This window comes from Pseudochaenichthys georgianus, chromosome 7 (genome assembly GCF_902827115.2).
Source record: "Pseudochaenichthys georgianus chromosome 7, fPseGeo1.2, whole genome shotgun sequence".
Lineage (NCBI taxonomy): Eukaryota > Metazoa > Chordata > Actinopteri > Perciformes > Channichthyidae > Pseudochaenichthys > Pseudochaenichthys georgianus.
Genome location: NC_047509.1, coordinates 1,434,238 through 1,457,461, shown reverse-complemented (window position 1 = coordinate 1,457,461; position 23,224 = coordinate 1,434,238). Strand labels below are relative to the sequence as shown.

General features: G+C 40.0%; 1 long non-coding RNA gene and 1 pseudogene across 1 annotated transcript; both read right to left on the bottom strand.

Annotated features, from left to right (window-relative positions):
* Positions 1-13,743: 13,743 nt before the first annotated feature.
* LOC139434168 (uncharacterized) lies at positions 13,744-19,435 on the bottom strand. Its single transcript, XR_011643583.1, has 2 exons — positions 19,320-19,435; positions 13,744-17,888 (listed from the first exon to the last, which is right to left on the bottom strand). It is a non-coding gene; the product is annotated as an uncharacterized lncRNA (long non-coding RNA).
* Positions 19,436-19,440: 5 nt separating this feature from the next.
* On the bottom strand, positions 19,441-23,224 carry LOC117449530 (UDP-galactose translocator-like; annotated as a pseudogene).

Here is a 23,224-nt window from a genome sequence, read left to right as displayed (position 1 = left end):
AGTAGAGACACTACATGCTGATATACACCTGAACATCAGCAGGAGAGGACTCTTTAAAGTAGAGACACTACATACTGATATACACCTGCACATCAGCAGGAGAGGACTCTTTAAAGTAGAGACACTACATACTGATATACACCTGAACATCAGCAGGAGAGGACTCTTTAAAGTAGAGACACTACATACTGATATACACCTGAACATCAGCAGGAGAGGACTCTTTAAAGTAGAGACACTACATACTGATATACACCTGAACATCAGCAGGAGAGGACTCTTTAAAGTAGAGACACTACATACTGATATACACCTGGACATCAGCAGGAGAGGACTCTTTAAAGTAGAGACACTACATACTGATATATACCTGAACATCAGCAGGAGAGGACTCTTTAAAGTAGAGACACTACATACTGATATACACCTGAACATCATCAGGAGAGGACTCTTTAAAGTAGAGACACTACATACTGATATACACCTGAACATCAGCAGGAGAGGACTCTTTAAAGTAGAGACACTACATACTGATATACACCTGAACATCAGCAGGAGAGGACTCTTTAAAGTAGAGACACTACATACTGATATATACCTGAACATCAGCAGGAGAGGACTCTTTAAAGTAGAGACACTACATACTGATATACACCTGAACATCAGCAGGAGAGGACTCTTTAAAGTAGAGACACTACATACTGATATACACCTGAACATCAGCAGGAGAGGACTCTTTAAAGTAGAGACACTACATCAGGGGTGTCAAACTCAAGGCCCGGGGGCCAAATCCGGCCCGTGACTTCATTTTCTGCGGCCCCACAAGAGCTTGCAAAGAATATAATATGTTTATTATACGGTTACAGGCCGATTTACAGTAGCACGTTGCCCATAAACTACATGTCCCACAATGCATCTGAAATTTTACATTTTTCTCAGAATTTGACTTTTCTTTTTTCAAAATATGCCTTTTTTCTTCGTAGTTGCCTTTTTCTCAGAATTTGACTTTTCTTCAAAATGTCACTTCCTTTTTTTTTTCAGAATGTGGCATTCTCACTGAAAAGTCTTGCAATTATTTGCTCTAGACTTCTTCTTTCAGACGTAGTTAATTATGAAGTTATTACCCTATCTGAAAATAATCCAATGCAGAAGCAATAATGTAATAATATAATACGTTATTTTATATATATTGAATATTTATATATGTATTTTTATATAGTCTTAAAGTTACAACCGGCCCTTTGAATGCAACCATAATGTTAATGTGGCCCGCGATGAAATTGAGTTAGACACCCCTGCACTACATACTGATATACACCTGAACATCAGCAGGAGAGAACTCTTTAAAGTAGAGACAATACATACTGATATAAACCTGAACATCAGCAGGAGAGGACTCTTTAAAGTAGAGACACTACATACTGATATACACCTGAACATCAGCAGCAGAGGACTCTTTAAAGTAGAGACACTACATACTGATATACACCTGAACATCAGCAGGAGAGGACTCTTTAAAGTAGAGACACGACATACTGATATACACCTGAACATCAGCAGGAGAGGACTCTTTAAAGTAGAGACACTACATACTGATATACACCTGAATATCAGCAGGAGAGGACTCTTTAAAGTAGAGACACTACATACTGATATACACCTGAACATCAGCAGGAGAGGACTCTTTAAAGTAGAGACACGACATACTGATATACACCTGAACATCAGCAGGAGAGGACTCTTTAAAGTAGAGACACTACATACTGATATACACCTGAACATCAGCAGGAGAGGACTCTTTAAAGTAGAGACACTACATACTGATATACACCTGAACATCAGCAGGAGAGGACTCTTTAAAGTAGAGACACTACATACTGATATACACCTGAACATCAGCAGGAGAGGACTCTTTAAAGTAGAGACACTACATACTGATATACACCTGAACATCAGCAGGAGAGGACTCTTTAAATCAATCTGTGTCCATAGAAGCGGTGCTATAAAGAAATAACAATAATTTCTCCTTAATGTTAAGATGGTGAAGATAAAAGTGAATCATCTCGCCGTTAAGAACTCGTTTAAATATCACCCGTAGGCTACTCAAGATCGTTGAGCATTAATAAATCGTCCTTTCCAAGAAAAACAAACAACAACCCATAACCATTCATTCTTGTTCTGGGAAATTCAAAATGTCCTCATTCAGTTTTAGAAACCTTTGAATTATTATGGGATGTTGGTAATGCTTTAACCATCTTCCAGTTTCTACAGTTAAATTAACAAAACACGTGTGAGGTGAAGATCAAAACACTCCATGATTGATTTATATATTTTACAATGATAATGTGAATTAGGATTCCAAGCATGAATCATATCGCTTTTGCAACTTAAAGGTAGGGTAGGTAATTCACTTCAGAAACACTTGTTGTTATATTCCATGGAATGCTCTTAACATCCCGATAGCAATGAGTATCTGAAGTGCTTTGACAATAAAAACATATCATCTGTGGAAGCCGTGGCGCTGTAAAAAGCTCGACCAATCATCTGAGCCGGCTAAAGTAACTGGATGGCCTGCCTGCCTGTCAGCCTTCCATCTGGGCACAGACTTACCCTCGTGCCCTCATTGGTCATGTGCGCGTTCGTGTGTGTTGGGGGAGGGGCTCTGTGAGGAAGTTTTTTTTCCAGTCGTGTATTTTCAAATTCTAGCGCACTCGAGCTGCTTTCTCCAAAATTACATACCCTACCTTTAAGTAAAATATAATCGCAATTCAGATTTCAATTCAAATTGTGCCGCCTTAAACCAGGAGGTAAGACAATATATTTGTTTGGAAAGGTGATGCAAAACAACCACAAAGAAATTAAATAAGATTAGTGAGGGGTGCAAAACTACCAAAAAGACTTAAAATAACAACAATAACAATCGTAAAAAATATATAATACCGTAAAAAATCTGCAAACCCTGCTGGAAAGACCAGCCAGTAGATATTAGGCTGGAATTGTTGGCTGGTTTACAATAAAAATGTACAGTAACATGTATGATAAGAAAAACGCGACAAAGAAAGTGTTTTTCGTTTTTCCTTGTTCAGGTCCATAATGTTTCCCCCAATCTGGCCTGCATCTCTGTCTGTTGAAGCCACTTCTTGAAGCAAACTGAAAAGAAATGGACACGTCGACTGGCGCTTCCGTCGACGCTTGAAAACTTGAACTTTTCTCAACTTTCGAAGCGAGCAACGGAGGCAAAGCGACGCGACGGAGCCACAATGCACTTGAAGTCCCCCCATTCAAAGGGTGTTTCTCAATGTCGAGGAAGGCTGCTCCAGAGCCACTATTTCAAGGATACTACGTCATCGAGTCCCGACGAAGGACTGTTCCAATGTCCAGGATACTTTTAATTCTACCGAGGCCGGCGTACTTCGTTGCGGGAAATTTCGAGGCTGCACATGTGTATCTTCCGCCGTCTTAAAATCCCCACAATGCTTTGCGCACGGACCAATTTCCAAATCTTTGGCGGAAATCGCACTCCATTTAAGGCGGGGCCTCGCATATGACGCACACCTGCACTCCTGTTAGCCTGTTCCACAATTCTTCGTTTTCTGAGGCTAGGAAGGATTCTTGCCTCGCTTCTGAAGCAACTGACTCGGAGGTACATGTGCTACCAAGCAAGCGTCCTCGACATTGAGAAACACCCAGCGTGAATGAGAAGCGTCTCCGTTGAAGCACGCGACGGAACCATGTGGACGTAACGTTAGCGCCAGTAAAAATCATGTTTTATACCGCTTTGTTTCAACCACGGCCATCTCGCTGTTCCCCTGTGTCCCGACCTCTCTGTCTGTCTGTCTGTTTCAGTTTCACCAGCAAGACTGATGGTAGACCAGTATAAATGCCAGCTTCACCAGCATAGACCAGATTAACTACCAGCTTCACCAGCATAGACCAGTTTAACTACCAGCTTCACCAGCATAGACCAGATTAACTACCAGCTTCACCAGCATAGACCAGATTAACTACCAGCTTCACCAGCATAGACCAGCTTAACTACCAGCTAAATGAAAACAACTACACAATCTGCCCCCCCCCCCAACAGAAGTGGCTCTTTAAATATTTGTGCTCATTGTCCATCTGTACAAGGTTTAGAAAAGTCAGACTCACCTCTCTGAGTTTCTTCATCAGTAGTCCTGAGAGAAGAGAGAAAACAATGTCAATGGTGTAGTGGGACCTGACTAATACCTGACATGCAATCTGACTAATAATTTAAATATTGGTGGATGCTGACTAATACCTGTAAAAAATAGGAACCATTTGGAGGGCTGCAACTATCAAATGTGAAGGAGAATTAATGGTCTTGGCTAATACTTAGCAGAGACTGGAACGCGCCTGTTTAAATCTGGCATGCTGTGCAGGGATATGACTTATTACTGGAACATACTGACATGTCTTGGTATAATCACGACAACATTGTGTGAAAGACCCTGACTTAACCCAGACATGCAGTAAAGAGTTCTGACTAATACCTGGATGTAAAAATAAGCTTCTCTGGGAAATGTTCGGAAGGCTACGACTAATATCTGGATGAAGATTGACAGGTTGGGATTTTACTTGATTTCCAGTAATCTGCGACAGGCAGGGAGTTGTTGTCATACAAAATACAAGGGGGGGGGGGGGCTGACAAATACCCGGAATTTAACAGGAGATAATATTTGGGCTATCGGGGCTACAACTAAAATGTGAAAGAGACTGATCTTGGCTAATACCAGGCAGAGACTTGAAGTCGATTGGCATTGTGTTGAAAGTGCTGACTAATACCTGGCAGGGACTTGAAGACACTTTGTGCTCCATCTTGTTTCTCTTCCCAGTTTTCAGCCAAAGTCAAAGCTTATAGTCTAACTGTTTAGAGCAGAAGAAGATTTGCTTTTGTATTTGTCTGTACTTCTTCCTATAGCCTACGTTGAATTTGTGATGTGAAAGTATCTGTCACCAGCTGCTCTTGTTCTTTGAGTTTCTCAGGATGAAAACACAGAAACAGCCGCCCCTCCCCCTGCTGGTTCGATTAGCACATTACAGCCAATAGGTATTTATTTACGTATTTATTTAAATGACATGACAATTAAATAAAAAAGAATACACCATTTTTTTTTTAAATATTGCTTTCCATTTAATTAATTATTATTATATGTATTTTTTCCACTTCTAATCATTGTATTTATTTAACTTATTTATAAACATTATAATTATCTTGATTATGATTTTAATACATTTTTATTCTCACATATACCTCCACATTCCTCATATCTCAGGTATTTATTTTTAACAAAATATATATAAATATGTTTGTTTTATTTTGTCTTTATCTGTTTCATGTGTTTTCTGTTGAAAAGATAGACACTGAAGTCAACCAATTAATAATTATATATCTTTTATTTGGTTATTTAATTTGCACAAAACTAAGACTACAAAAACGAAACAAATATAGAAATATTTCAAAGGTCAAGAAGCTGCAGGATTATACATCAGACCACCACATCACCATAAAATGAAAACAAATAAAAGAGATTTAGCTAATATAATTAAGAATAAAAAATAAAGTACAACAAAAAACTACTCAAAACAACAATAACGCAACACAACACAACTAAAATGCAACACAAAACAACAGAAACCCAACACATGAGCAAGACAACTAACCAAGCATTAGACAAAATCACAATAACGACAAAATAATACATAAACAACAACATGCGCAAAAAATGACAATAAATACTTGTGTATTCATAAATAAAATGGTGTTTTCTTGAAAGAGGAGATAATGAAATGTTTGGAGTGATGAGAGAATTACAAAATTCAAATTTTTCTTAAAGATTTGTAATTTTTCACATTATAAATCAGTTTGAAGGCACTTTAGAGGAAACATTCACAGATTAAAATCAGCCGAGTTCATAAAACCTCAGAGACATTTTACATTTTTACTTTCCACCTTAAAACCTTAAAATGAACAGTTTAAACATAAAAACTAAATACAGCTTAAAGGTTCCACGTCATGGCCATTTCCACTGATCATGATTCCATTGTTGAGGTCTACTAGAATATATTTACATTGTTCAATGTTCCAAACTCACATTGGTTTCTCAAACAGCATCTCTGTATAGCGTGTGTATTCACTCTCTGTCCTACACGGCTTGTTGGAGCTCCTGGTCGTTTCCTGCTTGCTGCGTGGGGTCTGCGGGACAGCGAGACACCGAGGAACTCAGCCTGAGCACATCTGTGGCGATCTGTGTGTGGAGATCCACAGAGCAGCTGAGAAAAGATGTGTGTGTGTGTGTGTGTGTGTGTGTGTGTGTGTGTGTGTGTGTGTGTGTGTGTGTGTGTGGTGTGTGTGTGTGTGTGTGTGTGTGTGTGTGTGTGTGTGTGTGTGTGTGTGTGTGTGTGTGTGTGTGTGTGTGTGTGTGTGTGTGTGTGTGTGTGTGTGTGTGTATTGGTCCATTTGGGTATGGTCACGTCACCATACTCAGGATGGGGACGGGTAATAACGAGAAAAGCATGACATGGGACCTTTAAAGACTTTAAGGCGCTCAGGTGGAGGTGAAGATACACGGTGTTGAAGATACAATACACATCTGAAAATCCTTTTTAAAACTGTAAACGTTTACAATAAAAGCCACTTTAGTGTTACAGACTTTACAAATAAATACTCACAAAGTAGTTTTTTCTTAAAATTAGCTTAATTGAAAAACGTCATTTGTATTTACGTTAATCAAAATGTGTTGGTTTATGTTTTAAGTCAAGCTAAGGATCTGAGTGCGGCAAGTCTGTGTTCAAAAACGAAAGGCACACAAATGAAGACAATAGGTCTAAAAATTGACCAAATCGATCAACATTTTTGACATTTTTAAATCATTTTGACAAAAAAAGAAATCCATAATTTTTGTTTTTTTGGTCACAATTATTCGTTTAGTAAAAAACAAACGCTGTCTAAATGTTTCCCGCAAAAACGATCACTAACATTTTTGCAATAAGAAATACAATGTTTTACTTTGAAATGATAATATAGGATAATAATTTTAGGATCAAAAATACTCACGATGCTTGTCACAATTTGTGTATAAATACAAATATTCTCATATATAATTATTATATATTTAAAGGTGTCCCATATGTTGCTGAGACAAGCTTCACTTATATTATTAATAATTATTATGAATATATTCTGTATAACAGCTAGCCGAAAACGCACTTCTCCTTTTTTAACTGGACAACATTTTTTTTTAAATTATATTATATATAATAACTATATCATCAATTTCTGTAAGAAACAACGTTATGGTGTTTACATTTTGGGATGTAATAATACTGTGGTGTCACATTGTTCAGGAGTGAATTAAAAGTAAAGGCTGCTTGTGTTTAAGTACCTGAAACAGAGTACACTGCAGTACCATAGTATTAATCCTGTCTGTCTCTCTGCTGTCTGTCTCTCTGCTGTCTGTCTCTCTGCTCTCTCTCTCTCTCTCTCTCTCTCTCTCTCTCTCTCTCTCTCTCTCTCTCTCTCTCTCCTGTCTGTCTGCTGTCTGTCTCTCTCCTGTCTCTCTCCTGTCTGTCTCTCTGCTGTCTGTCTGTCTCTCTGCTGTCTGTCTGTCTGTCTCCTGTCTGTCTCTCTCCTGTCTGTCTCTCTCCTGTCTCTCTGCTGTCTGTCTCTCTCCTGTCTCTCTGCTGTCTATCTGTCTGTCTGTCTGTCTGTCTGTCTGTCTGTCTGTCTGTCTGTCTGTCTGTCTCTCTGCTGTATGTCTCCTGTCTGTCTCTCTCCTGTCTGTCTCACTGCAGTACCATAATAACAAAACTGCAGTATTAATACGGTACTGCAGTATAACATTAACACTGCAGTACCGTCAGCAGCAGGAGGGGGGCGCTGTCTCTCAGGATCCTTTCTGTTTCCCTGAACACCTGCAGGACAGAAGAAGAGAAAACATAAAGAAATACATTAAATTAAATATAATTGTCTTGTATCACAAAACGACCACAAACACAGAGCTTATAATACAGTGTGGGAGAATAAAATACAAGATTTTAAACATTAAAAAAAACAGATTGAGTTAAAAAAAACTCAGGGGACAAAATACCACTTTTCATTACATGGTTTAGTTGAATACTCGATTCTGATTGGTCAATTCAGAACACGTGACAGGTTGTTAATCCAGTGAAACCGCTGTCAAGGATTTATTGACCGTTGCTAAGGAGGATCAAGAAAGAGACAGTAAATGAGGTTAAAAGACTGAGCGCTGGACGTCAGATCAATCACCAGAAGAAGGCAGAGAGGAAGTGAACACTAACAGGAACACGATGTGGGCTCTGCCGTGTAGTCAAGCCCGAGCCTGTTTTCCAGTAAATACACATCTGAGTTGACAAATATGACATGTGGGGTTCCTCAAGGCTCCATCTTGGGGCCTCTTCTGCCTGTTTTTCAGGCCTCAGGCTCGAAAATGACATTCCCAGAACAATTGACTATAACTTCACTTCTAAAAGGGGTAAATGAATAATTTTTTTTCTCAAATAAATGATAAACCTGTGAGTTGGATGTAGAACAGTCAGAATTAATATAGATGTTTTTATTTTAAAGTAAATTCAGATTGAACACAGTAAAATTGTTTTAATTATAGTGTCCGTCCAACAAAAAAAACATTACTTAGTGAAAACCACCCTTGAATGATGGGTTAGTAGACTAAAAGCTGTAGGAATCCAAACTAAAACATATAATAAGTACCTTGTATCAAGATTGATGCAAAACAAATGACATTTTACCTTTTTAGAGAGGTTTAGCAAAAAAACAAACACTTCTGGGGTCATTTGGGTGGATTTTCCATATCTCTGGCCCCCTCTCGGTCGATTTTGATGATTGACATCTCTTTTTAACCGTTAGAGCCAATAGAATCGAGGGGAAGTTCCTAAAATCCATCTAAACATTTCCCATTGGTGAATGAGTGATGCGTAGCCAGAATGAACCGGAAGCTGTGATACAATAGTAGCTATCATAGCAGCTAATATGAAATCTCTGTTATTGACATAAAAATGGATTGATGGATTATCAGTAATCATTTCAAAGTGACACAGACACATTGGATTAACCTATGGATTAACCTTCAGCAGCGTTTTTATCGTTTTAATGCCATTGAACACAACTTTTGATCAGAAAACAACAAAGGTAAGACAAAATGGCCGTGTTTGCTCCGTAATGCTACGTGGTGTGATGTCTGGTTTTGCTTCCCATGTCGCAAGTTCTGATCTCTCAGGGATGATATTTATATGTCTGGAATCTGTGGAATCTCAGTTTGCTAATCGTAATCTTGTTTGTGCAGAAGTAATAAGGGTATTTTAACGTGAGTTATGTGCTAAGTGCGTTAGCATTTTTTCACTCTAATTCAGAGCCTTTGTTATTACCCTTGTGTTATGTTTTGCTAAAAATGGTTAATATTGTCTGATAGCTGAGTTTCTTCCCGTTAAGTGGGTATGACACATTCATAGTTTGTTAAATGTTAAGAAGCCCTCAGACGCTGTTTCTTGTAAGATGTTGCGTTTTGCCCCCGCGGGGTTTCACTTTAAGGACTTGTCAGTGGATCAGAAACTGTGAACAGAGTTGGACGTGCTGCCGTAAAGTTGTTGTTGTTGTCGCAGTTCCAGCCGTCGGTGCACCGTGGAGCGGAGTTTTTTTTTCTTAGTGGAAGAAATACGATCATCTTTAAGTCAATAAAATCATTTCAATTAATATTGGGAGTCGAGTCGTTAGTTTGTTTATCACTTACATGTCATGCATCACTGTATTGGCACATTTATGCTGAATAATGTTTAAGTTATGAAACATCTTTGGTGAGTTACACTTTTTATGCTAAGTCACTGAGAATTGAGAAGTATTGTATTATTTGTGAAGCATGAATAAATGTTTCCTTTTGTTTTAGGTTCGCTTTTGTGTGTTTACATTACTGGAAATATTACTTTGGAAATATACAAAAGAGAATACCTTTATTCAAATATCACATTTAAAAGAAAAAATATACATATTTATTATTATTTAACACAAATATAATAAATACACATTTTATTGCAATTAATAGTCCTTCAATGCGTCATACCTCCTCTTTTTAATAAAAAATGTTTGTATGGTTCAGTTTTGTGTAATAGTTCTGTTATTTATACATTTTAATTAAATATAGTATAGCATTATGCCATGGACTATGAAATAAACAATTATCTGAAGGAAACATTACAATATCTTGAATAAAGAACCATCATTCTGGTGTGTGTGTGTGTGTGTGTGTGTGTGTGTGTGTGTGTGTGTGTGTGTGTGTGTGTGTGTGTGTGTGTGTGTGTGTGTGTGTGTGTGTGTGTGTGTGTGTGTGTGTGTCTTAACTAATAACAAGACAATTATGAAGGTATTAAAGGTCCCCTATTATACTGGTCTTCATCAATATATCACAGGTCTCTGATATATACAGAGCCTGTCTCTGATTGGCTGAAACACCAGATCAACAGACAACAGATCTTTGCAGCATTACCCATAATCCCCTCTGTTTCAGCCCTGTTTCCAAAGTGCTGATTCTCTGTCTGTTACTTTAGATCAGGGGTGGGGAACCTTTTTCCTCTCAAGGGCCATTTACATTTTTTCAACATCCTCCGAGGGCCGTACAAATTATTGACCTCTGCTTAAAAATACTAAAATCACAGCCCATTTATTTCTTCTTTCTTTCATGCTGTGCAAAGAAAAAGCAACCTCTTAATCCAGATATTTTACCATGACTCACGTATGCATGCACGTGCACGGTGTGGCATGACCACCAAAACAGAAAGATGTGCAAATGTATTTAGTTTCCTATCCATGTGGACATGATTTAAGTGGGGGGGGGACCTAACCTCCTCCCGGGAAGATTTTTTTTTTAAATATTGAAGTTAAAAGCATCAATCTGCTGCACTTTGAGAGCAACGTTAAGAGATCTATGGATAATCTCTCAACATATGAAACAGAACTGTAAACAGATTATTTTTTCTTTATGGATATTTTACAAATCACTCTCCTTTCAAACTGTATTCTTGTTTATTAATAACAACTTTTTTTTACTGTCATATAGTATTTTATACCTGTTTACTTTATTCTCTTATTTTTTTATAACTATAATGATCATATAAAGATGTGCCTTTACCTCACTGGTTGTAGAAAAAGCTTCTTATATTCGTTAGCATAGCTAGCTAACTAACTAACTAACCAGATGCTAATAACAACAAAGTTATTGACTGTATGATCAGAATGACAGATGAACAGATCGCCACTGGGCTTTCAACTAAAGACAGCCACGCAAAAACTGCGGCATGTGTACGGCTCCTTTGTGAAGGCCCGGCCCGGAGCGACGTCCTGGTGCTCTCCGTCAGCTCTAAACCCCTGTCGGACGAGACATATACCACGTGATGACACGTTAGGCTCGTGTTGTGTTCACGGACCCTGACCGTGGCCAGGAAAAACAGGCATTCGCTTGTTTAATTTGTTTGCGGTCTAGATTTCTAGATTTCTTTTCTTTTTTGCGTGTGTTTATAAATTACCTCGAGGGCCGTACCAAATTCTCTCCCGGGCCGTATGCCGGAGGTTCCCCACCCCTGCTTTAGATGAAAATAAGGAGCCCCTCCCCACGCCCCTCTGAGAGACATTTGGTTACAAAGAACTCAATGGAGCTCTAGAGGAGATTCAGGTGATAAGGTGGGGGGGGGGGGGTTACCTTGGTTGCTGATTGGCTAATGGTTACACAAGACAACACATCGTTATGACATCATCAAGTGGCCAAAATCTGATCAGCTCATTTTCAGACAGGTTTTTATAGAAATGGATCAAAAAGAGAGAGAATCTTTGTTCCTGAGACTTTCAGAGTCTCTTTCCACAGAGGGGACACATGTTGATGTAGAAGAGACATGAAGAAGAGGGGACACATGTTGATGTAGAAGAGACATGAAGAAGAGGGGACACATGTTGATGTAGAAGAGACATGAAGAAGAGAGGGACACATGTTGATGTAGAAGAGACGTGAAGAAGAGGGGACACATGTTGATGTAGAAGAGACATGAAGAAGAGGGGACACATGTTGATGTAGAAGAGACATGAAGAAGAGGGGACACGTGTTGATGTAGAAGAGACATGAAGAAGAGGGGACACATGTTGATGTAGAAGAGACATGAAGAAGAGGGGACACATGTTGATGTAGAAGAGACATGAAGAAGAGGGGACACATGTTGATGAAGAAGAGACATGAAGAAGAGGGGACACATGTTGATGTAGAAGAGACATGAAGAAGAGGGGACACGTGTTGATGTAGAAGAGACATGAAGAAGAGGGGACACATGTTGATGTAGAAGAGACATGAAGAAGAGGGGACACATGTTGATGTAGAAGAGACATGAAGAAGAGGGGACACATGTTGATGAAGAAGAGACATGAAGAAGAGGGGACACATGTTGATGTAGAAGAGACATGAAGAAGAGGGGACACATGTTGATGTAGAAGAGACATGAAGAAGAGGGGACACATGTTGATGTAGAAGAGACATGAAGAAGAGGGGACACATGTTGATGTAGAAGAGACATGAAGAAGAGGGGACACATGTTGATGAAGAAGAGACATGAAGAAGAGGGGACACATGTTGATGTAGAAGAGACATGAAGAAGAGGGGACACATGTTGATGTAGAAGAGACATGAAGAAGAGGGGACACATGTTGATGTAGAAGAGACATGAAGAAGAGGGGACACATGTTGATGTAGAAGAGACATGAAGAAGAGGGGACACATGTTGATGAAGAAGAGACATGAAGAAGAGGGGACACATGTTGATGTAGAAGAGACATGAAGAAGAGGGGACACGTGTTGATGTAGAAGAGACATGAAGAAGAGGGGACACATGTTGATGTAGAAGAGACATGAAGAAGAGGGGACACATGTTGATGTAGAAGAGACATGAAGAAGAGGGGACACATGTTGATGTAGAAGAGACATGAAGAAGAGGGGACACATGTTGATGAAGAAGAGACATGAAGAAGAGGGGACACATGTTGATGTAGAAGAGACATGGAGAAGAGGGGACACGTGTTGATGAAGAAGAGACATGAAGAAGAGGGGACACACGTTGATGTAGAAGAGACATGAAGAAGAGGGGACACATGTTGATGTAGAGGAGACATGAGAAGAGGGGACACATGTTGATGTAGAAGAGACATGAAGAAGAGGGGACACATGTTGATGTAGAAGAGACATGAAGAAGAGGGGACACATGTTGATGTAGAAGAGACATGAAGAAGAGGGGACACATGTTGATGAAGAAGAGACATGAAGAAGAGGGGACACATGTTGATGTAGAAGAGACATGAAGAAGAGGGGACACACGTTGATGTAGAAGAGACATGAAGAAGAGGGGACACATGATGATGTAGAGGAGACATGGAGAAGAGGGGACACATGTTGATGTAGAAGAGACATGAAGAAGAGGGGACACATGTTGATGAAGAAGAGACATGAAGAAGAGGGGACACATGTTGATGAAGAAGAGACATGAAGAAGAGGGGACACATGTTGATGTAGAAGAGACATGAAGAAGAGGGGACACATGTTGATGTAGAAGGAGACATGAAGAAGAGGGGACACATGTTGATGTAGAAGAGACATGGAGAAGAGGATTTAATAATAGGTGACCTTTAAACTACAAATTAAGACAAACTGCAGAGTCTTTGAGTTCATGTTTATATAAAACTTTACCAAAAGAAGTATTTACAGGTTCAGAGGCAACGAGTGCAACAACTATCAAACCCGTCCGTCCCGTCAGAACGATCCCACACACAGGAGGAAGACAACAACAATAACAACAAATCATTAATCCTGTGATTTCTGAAGAACTCGTCTGTAGTGATTTTTACTTTGAGTCATGAAAAAAATGCATATTTTCAAAATTGTAAAAGCAAAATATCTCTTTTTGCAACTTACTACATTTTTTATTCTCTAAATGTTTCGTCTTCATTTTAAAATAGCAGAAAATAAATATCATTTTTTTAATTAAATGTATCATAAAATGAGTGGTCTTAACTTTATTTATCCTGACACACACACACACCCCCCCCACACACACACACACACACACCTAAGATAACAGAATACAAAAAATTAAATAAAGTACAAATATTTCTGCTCGACGGCTCTCAGTTTACGATTCATTTTTATTTCCCAAATTAAAATATGAAAATGAATCAAACCAACAGGATAATAACTTGTAACGGAGCTTCCTGTTTCTCCGCCACCAACAAACAGCCTTTCATTCCCACATTAAATAAAAACAACCGATATATTAATATATAAACTTTTTTTTTTAAAGTTCCCAAAACAAAAAATAAAAAAGTTAACTCTTGTTCTTTTCTTGATTCCGATAAAGACATAAAAAAACCCGAAGATATTTGTTTACTTTGGGAGGAAAACAAACATTATTTTGTTATTGTTTTTTGTATTTTATCTCCATGTCGATCTGCAGGAGTAAAACAACAACGAAGTGCCGATAAATCACACTTTCTTCCCCGTAAATGTGTGATTTTAATCTCCTAAATTCATTATTTCCTCTAAACCAGGGGTGTCAAACTCAAGGCCCGGGGGCCAAATCCGGTCCGCGACTTCATTTCATGCGGCCCCTCGAGAGATTGCAAAGAATATAATGTTTATTATACGGTTACATGCCGATTTACAGAAGCACGTTGCCTATAAACTACATATCCCACAATGCATCTGAAAGTTGACTTTTTTCTCAGAATTTGACTTATTTTCTTCAAAATATTAATTTTTTTCTCAGAATTAGATTTTTTTTTTAAATCATTTTGTAACATTCTCACTGAAGAGACTTGCAATGATTTGCCCTAGACTTCTGCTTTCAGACGTAGTTAATTATGAAGTTATTACCCTATCCGATAATAGTCCAATGCAGAGGCAATAATGTCATAGAATACATTATTTGATATATATTAAATATTTATATAGGTATTTTGATATATAGTCTTAAAGTTACAACCGGCCCTTTGAGTGAAACCATAATGCTGATGTGGCCCGCGAAGAAATTGAGTTTGACACCCCTGCTCTAAACCATCTCCGTAACCCCCTAACCTACAAGGCCTTTCAGCTCTCGGAATATCACCCCTTACTTTGTTATATTATTGTTTATTTAATTGACCCTAATATGCCGTCGTACTCTCTGAAATAGAATTAAAATAATGTTTCATTAATCTACGAATGTCTTGGAAAAGTCGGTGTTTTCCCAGAATATTAACTTCCTTCTCAGATCAGATAACTCAATAACTATTGCCCCAATTTCATCCATTTATAATGAGCTGTAGTCACAAATAACTGTGTGGTTATTAAAATGCACACAATCTGAAATTCAGGCGGTTCTAGGGCTCAATAATGGGAATTTGATGAAAATTGTAATATGTACTAGTGCGAAAATACGGGATGAAAGCGTTACAATACCGTTTTAAATTAAAGTACTGTGGAGCTGTTTGGTACAGAGCTTCTTAAAAAAATCCCACCATGATGATGATGAGCAATACCTCCTATAGAGCGGCGCAGTGACGCGTCCTAAAACCCGGAAGTAAGTTAACATTTTTACCACGTCCGGTTCCTTCGATAAAAAGCAATGGGATCTCTCCGTAGGGTTTAGGAAAGTAGCTGAACTAAGGTCTGTGGTTGAGACGCATCGAAGAGACGGATCACGTTTTGCTCTACGACATTAAATCATCCGCAGGGACCGCGCTGGTGATTTCTGAAGAGTGGACGTGTCTGAGAAACGATGGTTGTTACCAAGTGGCTGGATAGGACTCCAGAAGTCGTGGAGGCCGTTGTACGTCATTACGCCGAACACGTGAACACTCCTCTGAGTTAGTTTCTGTTCTGCTTGAAAGCAAGTCCCTGCCTCCTGCAGAGTGCTCAAACTAACGCTTCGTTGGCGTGACGTTGAAGCAGCGACCCTGCTGTAGCTCCTTTTTAGCATAACGTTAGCATTTTGCTTCTGGCGACGAGATTTATGATTAGGAAATGATAAAAGTAGGGCAGACACGTGGAGATTATCCGGCTGAACAGAACCTGACCCGTCTCTTCAATGTGTTTCAACCACAGACCGTAGTTCCAGATGTTTCCTAAACCCTATGGAGAGATTGCATTGGGTTGTTGACGAAGGAACCGGAAGGAGTTTACTTCCGGGTTTTAGGACGCGTCACTGCGGTTCTCTATATCCTAAGACAAAACACACGAAACCTGTTCCTCCCAAAGTGAAACGTGAACAACAGGAAGCAGCTCGACGGACACATTCAGGACGCCCAACGCGAGAGCCGTCGCTATTACCATTCATTCCTTTGTATAAAAAGACAGCGGCTGATTCGAGGAGACGCTTCGAGTCCTTTCAAGTGAAGAGAAACACGGAGAGTTCTTAGATCCGGCGGTTTGAGAGAGAACTGCACGGCTAACAATCGTATGGCTTTCTGTACAGATGAATACAAAAAGGCACCGAAAACAAACGTCTCAGAGCGACGCCGACAGCAAGAGGGGCGCGACCTCTGACCTGTCTTCACTGAGCAGAGCGACTTCCATTCAAAACGTTTTCAGGGGGTTTTTGGGACTCTTTTCTCTCCGAATAGTAGATTCCTAAGGAGATGAAATCAGGTCTCTCCTTCCGAGTGTCGAATATAAATGACGTGTCTTTTTGAAGGCGAGATAAGGCAGCCGCTTTCATTTGAAACATTATAGGGTTTTTTGGCACTTTTCTCTCCGAATAGTAGACTTTTAGGAGATGAAATCAGCTCTGAAGCGAGAACAGGAAGTCAGAAATGTCTCGTGAAATCCTTATGGGGTGTTTGTACTCTCCGAACGGAGCATCGGGAGAGTGTGACAGAGGAAATAAGGTCTGAAGATGCTTTCATATTCAAATCCTGTGAGAAATGTTGACACAGAAATCCTTTTATTTCCAGCGCCAAGTAGGCTAGGAAGTGTGTGAAGATGTTTCTTGTGTCAGATATTTTGAGGGTTTTATTTATGTGAGCTTTGGAAGTGGGGATCTTTGTTTGGCTTTTATACCTTATATCTCCGTTTTTGACTTGTTCACTATTTCGCAACAACAACAACAAAATCGTACGTTTTTGGCATATTTTGAAAAACTTTGATTTGTCAACGAAATAAATACATGTGCACACTCTCTTGTGTCAGAGTTTTATTTATTCATCACTATTGATTTTATTTACGAGTTTTGGACGTGTTTGGAAGAAATGTCAATATTTTAATTCTACTTTTATTTGTAGATTTTTTCGTCGTTTTGCATTTTTTACCTAAATATCTCAGTTTTTGACGAGACTTTTTTCACATATTTTGAGAAACCTTAATACCATGCGTTGTCCTCGTCGTGAGACGGTTAACAAAAATAACTAAATTAGAAGAAAAAAATCTATAAATAACCTGAAAGAATAAAAATAAAATGGACTAAATCAAATGTTGGACTGTGGGATATTTTTCTATCTTATTTAACACCATTTTTTTTAATACAAAAATACAATAATAATTTGTATACAAATCTGAGATCAATTAGCAAAAATAAATCCTTAATTGCAAATAAAAAACGATGATAATATTGTATATTTGCGGCTGCTCAGTGAAGACAGAGGATCAGACATATATCCCGTAAGGCTTCTCCTCGTTTCATTCAGTTAGTAAAGTCAAGAGTTTTAAGGCAGAGAGGAAACAGACAGACAGACAGGTGGTCTTCATCCTCCTCCTCATCATCATCATGCTCCATCTGTTGTGCTTTAGTCTGTGATGGAGACGGCGAGGGGAGGAGACTCGACGCCTCGCGCTTTATCTCTGAGGTTGGAGGGGGAGGAGAGAGGAGAGAGACGTTAGGGTTTTAGGGAGGAAGAGCAGAAGACGTTTTAAGGAGTTTCCCTCCTCTTCCTCCTCCTCTTCATCATCAAGAGTTAGAAGGGGCTTCAGCAGAGGAAGCAGGAAAGCAAAGTCTCTCCTCTGCACCACACAGCAAGAGGAAAAAGGAGGCGAGGAGGATGTCTTTGTTTAGAGTTCAGGAGATGAAAAGCCGCAGACAGGAGGTTTTGAAAGGAGGAGGAGGAGGAGGATGAAGAGTTTGTTCTCCACAAATGTCAGTTTTTTTAAGAGGCTGAGCTCAGGAGGAGGCGAGGAGGAAGAAGGAAAGGAGGTCAGGGAAAAGTCATGAAATCTAGGAGACATCAGCGTGAGATGAATCCAGGAGATAGTCGGTCAATATTCCCTCCATATAAAAAGCTTCTAACTGACCTCAGATCATTAAGCTGTTTGGAGCTTCCTTTACTTCCCCTTCTCGTCTCCTTAAGCAAAGGAGATACCGGACCATCCTTTGCTAAAGGAAAGGAGATAATGCTGTCCCACAATTCCTTGCAGCAGCAAACGTGAATTAGTTGCACCTTGTTTTATTTATCGTACACCTATATTCAAATGGTTCTTCGGTTTGTGATGTGTGTCCCCTCGACGTGAAGCACCTCGAGACGTATTTTAAAGAGCGTTATATACATTATTATTATTATCATACAATAACGTGAGTTTTTAGCACACTTTGGAAACATAACAGTAAATTAATGTAACTTTCTGCATGTGTAATTATTCTCCTTTTTAGTCGTTATATCCACATGAAGGTTAGCCGGCTACGTCGTGCCCGGATGTCCTAAAGTCCAGAGGAGGTCACAAGAAGGGGGGGGAAGTCATGAGGAGGTGGGAGGTCAAGAGGAGGTCAAAAGGAGGTCAAGAGGAGGTCAAAAGGAGGCCAGGAGGAGGTTTTAAAGTTAGAGAAAACTCTTTAAAAAAGTTTAGGAGGAAGTGTGTAAACTCTCATTCGTCGAGTCCTTTTAACTAACCCCCCTTCACATCATGACATCTTCCATTGAAGGAAAAGACAAAGGATGTATTTTTGTATATATTTGACTGCGGCCAGGTTGTCCTAAAGTCCAGAGGAGGTCAGGAGGAAGTCAGGAGGAGGTCAGAGGTCAAAAGGAGGTTAGAAACTCAGAGAAAGTTCCAGAGAGTTAGGAGAAGCTGAGCAGGAGATCGGGAAGGAGTTCTCTCATTTGTCGAGTCCTTTTAACTAACTGTCCTTCACATGGAGGAGAGGAGGAAGTCAGGAGGAGGTTAGGGGTCAGGAGGAGGTCAGCAAAAGACCAGGAGGAGGCGATAAAGTTAGAGAGAACTCAGAGAAAGTTCCAGAGAGTTAGGAGGAAACAGACACGGAGTCACTTCACCAGCACTGACTTTGGCAGAAACGCCTCCATCTCGACGCCTCCGTTCAACGCTGAAGACGCCGAGGAAGGGGAAGAGGAGGAGGAAGGGGACGAGGCGGTGGAAGGGGACGAGGAGCTGGGCGCCGCTTTGGGGAGCTGTACATGTAGACGGCTCCGATCACAAGCCCCCCCCACCGTGAAAGCAGGTCCACGTGGAAACCGAACAGGTAGATGGACGTCACCGTGGAGACGATGATGGAGAAGGACGTGGCGAAACCCTTCAGGATGTTGTCGGCGTATTTCACCACCACGGCAACCAGCAGCCCTCCGAACGCCTGGTTGAAGATGACGCACCACACCATGCCCCCGTGTAGCCGAAAAAGAAGCCGCGCTCGGCGATGGCGTCTCCGTCGTTCCACCAAAGTCCCAGCATGCCGAGCGTGATGCCGAACAAGCCCAGTTGGACGTTCCTCATCCACACGGACCCGAGGTGCCCTTCAGGATCTTCTCAAAGTAGACGCCGGCGAATCCCGACGACAAGCAGCTGATCACCACGGCAACCAGGCCCATGGTGTAGTTCTGGTTGGTGCCGTCCGACACACCCTCCTCCTTCTTCCCCTCCTGCTGCACCTGGGGGGGGAATACACCAAGGATCGGTCATTAATCAGCTCTTATTACACGGCTTAGTTGATACTCGATTCTGATTGGTTCATTTCAGAGGTTGTTTAGTAGCGGCCCCTACACAATAGCTTCTGCCCATTCACTTTGAATGGGGGTGACGTCACGCTTCGCCGAACTGCATTGTGGGAGAAACGTAGCTTTGCTCGCTTCAAAAGTTGAGCAATGTTCAACTTTTGAAGCTTCGACGGAAGCGTCAGCCCAATATAATCATATGCCAGTACAAGCTCTAGGGGTTCCCAACGTTGCCATGCCAAGGACCCCATATAGCATTACCCTCTGGCGGGACCCCCCTGTTTTTAAATGATGTGTACAAGTACCAGGTCGCATGACTCGCGATGGACATGCAGTGCCACTTTACATTTGGGGCCTTCTGCCTGATCGAAGCTGTCGCTTTCTTTGCCTTTCACAGCCCCGCTGCCCCGTCTGAGCACACACCACACAACGAGACCAGTCAAGTCCGTTTGAGATGATGGACTCATCTAAAACTTGGAAAATGTCTCTTCCTGTGGTCCTACCTTCAAGCTTTGCAAAATAATATTTCCTCAACCAAAGAGGAGACATGGGAAGAGGGGACACATGTTGATGTAGAAGAGACATGAGAAGAGGGGCACATGTTGATGTAAAGAGACATGAAGAAGAGGGGACACATGTTGATGTAGAAGAGACATGAAGAAGAGGGGACACATGTTGATGAGAAGAGACATGAAGAAGAGGGGACACATGTTGATGTAGAAGAGACAGACGAAGAGGGGACACGTTGATGGAGAAGAGACATGAAGAAGAGGGGACACATGATGATGTAGAGGAGACATGGAGAAGAGGGGACACATGTTGATGTAGAAGAGACATGAAGAAGAGGGGACACATGTTGATGAAGAAGAGACATGAAGAAGAGGGGACACATGTTGATGAGAAGAGACATGAAGAAGAGGGGACACATGTTGATGTAGAAGAGACATGAAGAAGAGGGGACACATGTGATGTAGAGAGACATGAAGAGAAGGGGGACACATGTTGATGTAGAAGAGACATGGAGAAGAGGATTTAATTAGGTGACCTTTAAACTACAAATTAAGACAAACTGCAGAGTCTTTGAGTTCATGTTTATATAAAACTTTACCAAAAGAAGTATTTACAGGTTCAGAGGCAACGAGTGCAACAACTATCAAACCCGTCCGTCCCGTCAGAACGATCCCACCACAGGAGGAAGACAACACAATACAAACAACATCATTAATCCTGTGATTTCTGAAGAACTCGTCTGTAGTGATTTTTACTTTGAGTCATGAAAAAAATGCATATTTTCAAAATTGTAAAAGCAAAATATCTCTTTTTGCAACTTACTACATTTTTTATTCTCTAAATGTTTCGTCTTCATTTTAAAATAGCAGAAAATAAATATCATTTTTTTAATTAAATGTATCATAAAATGAGTGGTCTTAACTTTATTTATCCTGACACACACACACACCCCCCCCACACACACACACACACCTAAGATAACAGAATACAAAAATTAAATAAAGTACAAATATTTCTGCTCGACGGCTCTCAGTTTACGATTCATTTTTATTTCCCAAATTAAAATATGAAAATGAATCAAACCAACAGGATAATAACTTGTAACGGAGCTTCCTGTTTCTCCGCCACCAACAACAGCCTTTCATTCCCACATTAAATAAAAACAACCGATATATTAATATATAAACTTTTTTTTTTTAAAGTTCCCAAAACAAAAAATAAAAAAAGTTAACTCTTGTTCGTTGTTCTTGATTCCGATAAAGACATAAAAAAACCCCGAAGATATTTGTTACTTTGGGAGGAAAACAAACATTATTTTGTTATTGTTTTTTGTATTTTATCATCCATGTCCGATCTGCAGGAGTAAAACAACAACGAAGTGCCGATAATCACACTTTTCTTCCCCGTAAATGTGTGATTTTAATCTCCTAAATTCATTATTTCCTCTAAACCAGGGGTGGCCAAACTCAAGGCCCGGGGGCCAAATCCGGGTCCGAGCGGACTTCATGTCATGCGGCCCCTCGAGAGATTGCAAAGAATATAATGTATTATTATACGGGTTACAAATGCCGATTTACAGAAGCACGTTTGCCTATAAACTACATATCCCACAATGCATCTGAAAGTTAGACTTTTTCTCAGAATTTGACTTATTTTCTTCAAAATATTAATTTTTTTCTCAGAAGTAGATTTTTTTTTTTAAATCATTTTGTAACATTCTCACTGAAGAGACTTGCAATGATTTGCCCTAGACTTCTGCTTTCAGACGTAGTTAATTATGAATTATTACCCTATCCGATAATAGTCCAATGCAGAGGCAATAATGTCATAGAATACATTATTTGATATATATTAAGATATTTATATAGGTATTTTGATATATAGTCTTAAAGTTACAACCGGCCCTTTGAGTGAAACCATAATGCTGATGTGGCCCGCGAAGAAATTGAGTTTGACACCCCTGCTCTAAACCATCTCCGTAACCCCCTAACCTACAAGGCCTTTCAGCTCTCGGAATATCACCCCTTACTTTGTTATATTATTGTTTATTTAATTGACCCTAATATGCCGTCGTACTCTCTGAAATAGAATTAAAATAATGTTTCATTAATCTACGAATGTCTTGGAAAAGTCGGTGTTTTCCCAGAATATTAACTTCCTTCTCAGATCAGATAACTCAATAACTATTGCCCCAATTTCATCCATTATAATGAGCTGTAGTCACAAATAACTGTGTGGTTATTAAAATGCACACAATCTGAAATTCAGGCGGTTCTAGGGCTCAATAATGGGAATTTGATGAAAATTGTAATATGTACTAGTGCGAAAATACGGGATGAAAGCGTTACAATACCGTTTTAAATTAAAGTACTGTGGAGCTGTTTGGTACAGAGCTTCTTAAAAAAATCCCACCATGATGATGATGAGCAATACCTCCTATAGAGCGGCGCAGTGACGCGTCCTAAAAACCCGGAAGTAAGTTAACATTTTTACCACGTCCGGTTCCTTCGATAAAAAGCAATGGGATCTCTCCGTAGGGTTTAGGAAAGTAGCTGAACTAAGGTCTGTGGTTGAGACCGATCGAAGAGACGGATCACGTTTTGCTCTACGACATTAAATCATCCGCAGGGACCGCGCTGGTGATTTCTGAAGAGTTGACGTGTCTGAGAAACGATGGTTGTTACCAAGTGGCTGGATAGGACTCCAGAAGTCGTGGAGGCCGTTGTACGTCAT